Source organism: Artemia franciscana, chromosome 14 (assembly GCF_032884065.1).
Source record: "Artemia franciscana chromosome 14, ASM3288406v1, whole genome shotgun sequence".
NCBI classification, from domain to species: Eukaryota; Metazoa; Arthropoda; class Branchiopoda; order Anostraca; family Artemiidae; genus Artemia; species Artemia franciscana.
In genome coordinates this window covers 23,092,546-23,099,364 of record NC_088876.1, presented here as the reverse complement: position 1 = coordinate 23,099,364, position 6,819 = coordinate 23,092,546, and the positions used below count along the sequence as shown (strand labels likewise).

At 36.2% G+C, this 6,819-nt stretch overlaps 1 long non-coding RNA gene across 3 annotated transcripts in view; it reads right to left on the bottom strand.

Annotated features, from left to right (window-relative positions):
* Positions 1-1,587: 1,587 nt before the first annotated feature.
* LOC136035832 (uncharacterized) overlaps positions 1,588-6,819 on the bottom strand; it is a 49,864-nt gene continuing 44,632 nt past the window's right edge. For all 3 annotated transcript variants that reach the window (XR_010619527.1, XR_010619525.1, XR_010619526.1), the window contains exons 3-4: positions 5,874-6,209; positions 1,588-2,233 (exon numbers count right to left, since the gene is read on the bottom strand). This is a non-coding gene — a long non-coding RNA (uncharacterized LOC136035832). The remainder of the gene's footprint in view (positions 2,234-5,873; positions 6,210-6,819) is intronic.

Here is a 6,819-nt window from a genome sequence, read left to right as displayed (position 1 = left end):
GCTGGTCGTAAAAACGTCGGGTGGAGCTCATTTGGTTGGAAGTCGAAAGTTTTAGAGCCCCTTTCAGTCAAAAGTGGTTGGTGGGGAAACTACCGCCCCCCTCTTCCCTGTTTCCCAAAATGTGCTCGATAGAGATTTTGGCAAGACCATTTTACGAAAAATAGTTCAAAAACCAGAGAACAAAACTCAAGGGTCTACACAATCCCTTAAAGCCCGGGGACAAGTGGTATAAGTTGTGTCCCGGGGGTTTTTATGGAAGGAAAGGTCGTATAAACTTCAAAGAGGGCTCACTTGATTGGAAATCGGAATTTCTAGTTCTGTTTTTAAAAGTCAAAAGTGATCAGAGAGCAACTAGCCCTCACTTTGATGGAGGCTCAGTTTATTGAGATAGGAAGTTCCACTCCCCTTTTAAAGAGTTAAAATTGATCAGAGGGCAAATAGCCCTCCCTCCGATCTATTTTCCCCAAATACATCTGACCTTAACTTTTGAGATAGCCACTTTGTTCAAAATAATCGAAGAATCATATAAAAATGCCTTCGGGGTTGACACAATCCCTAGAACCAGGGAAAAGGCCTTGGGATTGGCCCCAGCGGAAGTTCCTGTTGAACTTGTCTTGAAGTAATGATGCTAGGGCTGTTTTGAAAATATTTTAGTTTTGAAGATTGTATTTTAATGTGACTTCTTTTATATTCATTTTTGCTTCATTTGCTTTGCTGAGGACGGCCCTTGGATATAGGGTCGAAACATTTAAGGTTGCGTTCCACTGTCTTATATAAAAAAATTCCCTGTTGTTCTACTTCTTGCTTAAGCTGATTCCTAGCCCTCCATTCCTTCCTCCAAAAATTTAATGATATATGACTTAAAACGTATGGGATCTGACCCCTCCCCTCGATAGACCACCCCCCACGAATGAAAAATAATTAACGATACCTCATTCCAAAACTTGTGGGAGCTGACTTCTGGCCCTCCATGATCTGACCTCCTCCCAAAAAACGAAATTATTAACGGCATTTTATTCCAAAACTTATCGGAGCTAACCTCTGTCCCTCTATGCCCTCTCCCAAAACAAAAATAATGATGATATTTTATTCCAAACTTATGGAAGCTTACCCCTGGCCTCTCATGACCCGACTGCTCCCCAAAAATTAACGGTATGTTAGGCCAGAACGTGTGAGAATTGGCCCCTGGCCCTCTATGGTATGACCCCCCCCAAAAAAAAATTGAAGAGTAGTTTACTCCAAAGCTTATGGGGTAGTTGTAGTAGCAGTAATAGTAATTAAATTAGTAGTTGTAAAACCCCTGAGAGTTCAAACTTAATGCTTAGCCATTCCCAAGATATTGCTGATGAGCCTTTATGACAATCTGCATGCATTTAGTGCCTTTTGATTTAATTGTATATCTTCATCCAGGAGGCTGGTTGCAATAAAAGGAAAGGAAAGCAATAAAAGGAAGTATCAGGGACTGGTTGCCCTTATATCACTCTTATATCCAAAATTGGGTACCAGAACTCCCAATTTCCAACCGGAGAGCCCCTTCCAAGGTTTTTTTTTAATGTTTCCTTCCGTACGAAAAAATATTCGTAGAGCTCACTATTTATTTAATAAAAAAAAATAGAATAATAGCATCTAAAAAATTTGTCTGAACTTTTGAAGCTGGTTTGAAACTCAATGATTGTCAAAGAAAATGGTAAAAGTAATTGTTCCAAAATCATTTTGGTTGAAATAAAATATTAACTGTAATATTCACATCTTATCCGGGGATCAAAATCCTGGTCGGAATAATATTCAAAACGCTGGTATGACTCATAAGGATAGCTATTTGAAACAAGATTTTGACAATGATGATTGTAAGAACAATACTGGTTTGCTGGCACACATGAATCTTGTGTTGTCTGTTCATTTAACATAGTATTTATAACACTTTCAGTTCCTGTACCAATCATGATAAAGTTTGACTTCTTGTTTAACAATGTATCTGAATTTCTCTTCTGTTCATAACTTTCTTTCAATTCAGTATTTTTAAATTTTTCAACCATCTCTTTCTCCTTTTTTAACTTCATTCTTCTATTTTGAAACCAAATTTTAATTTGTTTTTCAGTAAGTTGAAGTGACAGCGCCATCTCTAATCGCCGTGGGCGGGTGATATATGGACTGAAACGAAACTCTTTCTCTAATTCCAAAAGTTGGCTGGTTGTATATGCTGTTCGGGATCTTTTATGGGGCAACTTGTCTCCTTAAAATAGTAAAAATAAATGCTAAAACACCGATTACTGTCGTATTTCTTTTCAAAGACTAATAAGAATAATTAAAAAAACACTTGTTGTTAGTTTTCGAGTATTGTAGTTTATCTATTTTTTTTATTATTATACTAGCTGTTGGGGTGGCGCTTCACGCCACCCCAACACCTAGTTGGTGGGGGCGCTTCGCACCCCCCAAGTCCCCCCGCGCGCGTAAGACGTTACGCGCCATATTAGTTACGCGCCATTGTAGTTGTGTCCCTGTGTCCCACCTGTGAATATAGATAAATATATATATGTTTTTAACTACGTAAAACTTACGAATATACAAAATTCTTCGCTGTCCCATTGTCTGTCCATATAAATAGATTTTCAGGTTTACCGAGTCTTGAACATGCCATATATAATTGTCCATGGGAAAAACAATCCGTATTCAGATCTATACCTCATTATACTAATGATTGCCCTTGAGCTTTGTTGATGGTGATTGCTAATCGAACATTCCCTGTGTCCCCGTCGTCATTTATATATCCCCCTGTGCCCCCCGGCGTCCCCGTTGTAGTTGTGTCCCTGTGTCCCGGTCGTCATTTATATTCCCTGTGTCCCGGTCGTCATTTGTGTCCCGGTGTTTTTTTCTTTTTAGTTTTTTACCTTTTTTATTTTTTTCCTCTTTTTAAAGTTTTTTTCTTTTTAGGTTTTTTCTTTTTTAGCTTTTTTCGCGCCATATTAGTTACGCGCCATTGTAGTTGTGTCCCTGTGTCCCACTTATGAATATAGACAGATATATATATGTTTGTAAAACTAGTGAATATACAACATTCTTCGCTGTCCCATTGTCTGTGCATATAAATAGATTGTCAGGTTTACCGACTCTTGAACATGCAACACATAATTGTCTATGGGAAAAACAATCCGTATTCAGATCTATACCTCATTATTATAATGATTGCCCTTGAGCTCTGTTGATGGTGATTGCTAATCGAACATTCCCTGCGTCCCGGTCGTCAGTTATATATCCCCCCTGTGCCCCCCGGCGTCCCCGTTGTAGTTGTGTCCCTGTGTCCCGGTTGTCATTTATATTCCCTGCGTCCCAGTCGTTATTTGTGTCCCGGTGTCCCACTCTGTAATTTCTCTTTGAGTGTCCCGGTCGTCATTTGTGTCCCGGTGTCCCGGTCTGTAATTTCGTCAGTCGACGAACATGACGTCAGTCGACAAACAACTTCATGACGACATACATCTCAATCCTTATAATAACATCAGTCGACAAACATGACGTCAGTCGACACACAAACATGACGTCAGTCAACAGACAAAAACTTATTTTTATATATATAGATTATTTTCTTACTTTTCTCTTGATCTTCATTTGAATTGCCTTGTTTTTATTACTATTTTTAAGATGCTTGACCCTTTACAGGCTGTAGCCTCTGGGCACTAGAGATAAATGTTGATTTTTTGCATAAATTAATTAAAAGAAACTTATCAAAAAAAGAAGTGGCTCAAACAAAATAAAGGCCATATTTACCTTGAGATCCGCAGAAATAAAAGCCTATAATAATTCAAACTGAAGACGACCATAAATCACTATAAAAGAATAAATTAAACCCAAAACGAACTGAAATTAAATAAGCAATCATAGAAAACAACATACAACAGGTACTACTATAAATGCATAAATAAATCTTAAAACAACATGAAAACTAAAACTTTTTATCCTATTCTAGCTCTGAGACATTGCATCTACGCTAATGTGATAAACTGAATCCACATACACCTCTTTGATCTAGTTTTATAATAATATCAGTAACGCTAAAGCTTTCAACAAGCTTTATTGAGATTTTACCGAGACGTCTCATGGACAACCAACAGAGACATAATGCCCTTTGATTTAGTTTTAAGAAAAAAAATTTTCATAAAAATTCTGCGTTATACCCTTTTCTGTCCTAAGATGTTCTGGGTAGCTGTACTCTTGAGAAAATTATTTGACTTTTGCTCTTCCATCTTCAGTTTAATGTAGTTCTTTGCTTCTCTTTGAAAACTTCTTTTGTAAAAAAGTATTTTAAAAGTCATTTATCTTCTGTTTTAACTGACAGATATTTTTTCACTGGCGAAGAAAAGAATATTTTAAATATTTTAGGCCTCTTTTTTCACGTATCTAGACTCTGGCCTCCTATATATATTTTATACAAAAATCTAATTTTTTTTTAAGGGTATATGCGCTTTTGAACTATGGACGCATGTAGTATATTTTCATGTAGTTTTACGATTTAACTTCCCGTGAAAACTAAAACTTGATATCTAATCTGATCCTGGGACATTGCATCTATGCTATTTTGACAACCTGGATGCACATACACCTTTTTTACTTAGTTTTACTGAAGATTTCGGCAAACTATCTTGAGATAATGCTGAGACGTATTATAGACAACCCACACAGACATAATCCTTTTGATTTAGTCTTGAGAGTCATTAAGTTTTAGTAAACATTTCTGCTTTATGCACTATTTTGTCCTAAGATGTTCCGCCCAGATATCTTGACAACCTGGATAATTTTTGAAAACCTGGGTGCCCTTTAATTTTTTGATTTCGTTAATTATTATCAGTAATAGTAGTAGAAGTAATAGTATTAGTAGTATTACTATTAGTGGCAATAGTAGTAGATGTAGTGGTATTAGTAGTAACAGTAGTAGTAGCAGTATAATCAGTATAATTAATATGCCCTTAAGGTTTCAACTTAATATCCTAGTGTAATCTTGTAATATTGATGATACCCCTTTTTGACAACCTGTGCACAGGGTGTGTTTCGATTTAGTTCAACACCCCACTCAACTTCCTGTGAAAGTTTTATCTTCTTACTCCTAGCCTCACTAATAATAGCAGTAGTAGCAGAAGCAGCAGCAGTAGTAGTGGTAACGGTATAAACAAAGTGACTTTTGGTTAGTTCAACATCTCTCTCAACATGCCCTGAAAGCTTCAACTTAATACTCTATGGTGTTTATAAGATATTGTTCATTTCATAAATACTTTTGGCAACCTGAACGCACACAATGTGCTTTGATTTAGATCAGAATTCTCCTAAATGTGTTCTGCGAGTTTAATCTTACTACCCATAGTCTCATCACAATAGAAGCTGTAGCTGTAGAAATACAGCAATAGTGATTACATGCATATTGAGCCTTTAGGTTAGTTCAACATCTCCGTCGAAATACCCTGTAAGTTTCAGCTTAGTACTCTAAGCCGTTCCTAAGACATTGCTTATATCTTTTTTTGACAACCTGAATCCATATACTCTGATTTGACTTTGTGGAACTTCCACTTAAATATTCCCTGAAAGTTTCACCTTATTACCATAAGCCTTACTAGTTGCAGTAATCGTAGCAGTAATAGTACAGGCAAATTGTAGCTTTTGGTTAGTTCAACATTCATCTCAACATACCCTGAAAGTTTCAACCCAAGCCGTTCATAAGGTATTACTGATACGCCCTTTCGTTAACTTGCAAGCGAATAGTCTCTTTCGGTTCAAATTCTCCTCTAAATTCCCCAAAATTTTCACCTTCTTACCCTTAGTCTTAGTGGTAGTACTAGCAACCACTGTTATAGTAGGGGTAGTATCATGATAATTAAATACATAAATACCTTGTATCCCTGTATTCGTTTGATTCTGGCTATACCATGAACTTTTCTGATCAGACTCTTCATATCTGTACCAAGACTGGTTGTATGTATTATAGCCCTCTGTGAAGTATAAACTGCCCATTTCTCTACAACGGTAGGGCTCCTTACTAGTGTCTGTAAAATTCATCAGTTTCCAAGGAATCTATTATGTTTTGATGGAATAAACCGTCGTTTTTGTTTTGCAGATTTCTTAGAGGATCCAAAGGTCTCTTGATATGATTCCTACGCCAAGTGCATATCTATGTAGCTTTGGAGAGCTAATTTGAACGAAGCTCCTGCTATTTCTCTTTATGCTTACTGAAAATGAATGTTTATGTAAAGAATGAGACGAATAAAAGGCTGAATACTACTGAAAAGATATTAAGTTTAAACTAACCAAGGTTTGTTCAAAGACCTGTATTAAGTTTGTAAAGCATACAGCAGCCTTCATAGTGATTCTCGATACTCCAGTATTTAAAGGGAACACCTTTTTATTGTCTAAGTGAACGATGTAAGCACTTTCATGAAAGAATTAATAGTTGTAGCGTTCCAGCAATCATAAAAACAGTTCATTTACTTGGTGGAAAATTGTCGTAGAGTATAATTTAAATTAAGTGAAATCCGATATTTTCAAACTAACAAAACACAAGTTGATTTTTTGTTAATAATCGATTTTTGAAGTTTCGTGTGTTTTACGATTGTAAGATTTTTGAAGTCTCACTGAAGTTTATACTTAGTACTTCTACGCTGTGACGTCCACCACAGATCCTTATTCATGAAAAGGGAAACAGTCCTTAAACCCTAAGTTTCTGTGAAAATTACCATTTAAAAACCTTTGAAGCATAATTTAATTATATGTGTAAGACTTCAAAATTGTTATTTTCTTATTTGATTTCTGATTTTTTTTTTTAAACAATAGCTGTAAATC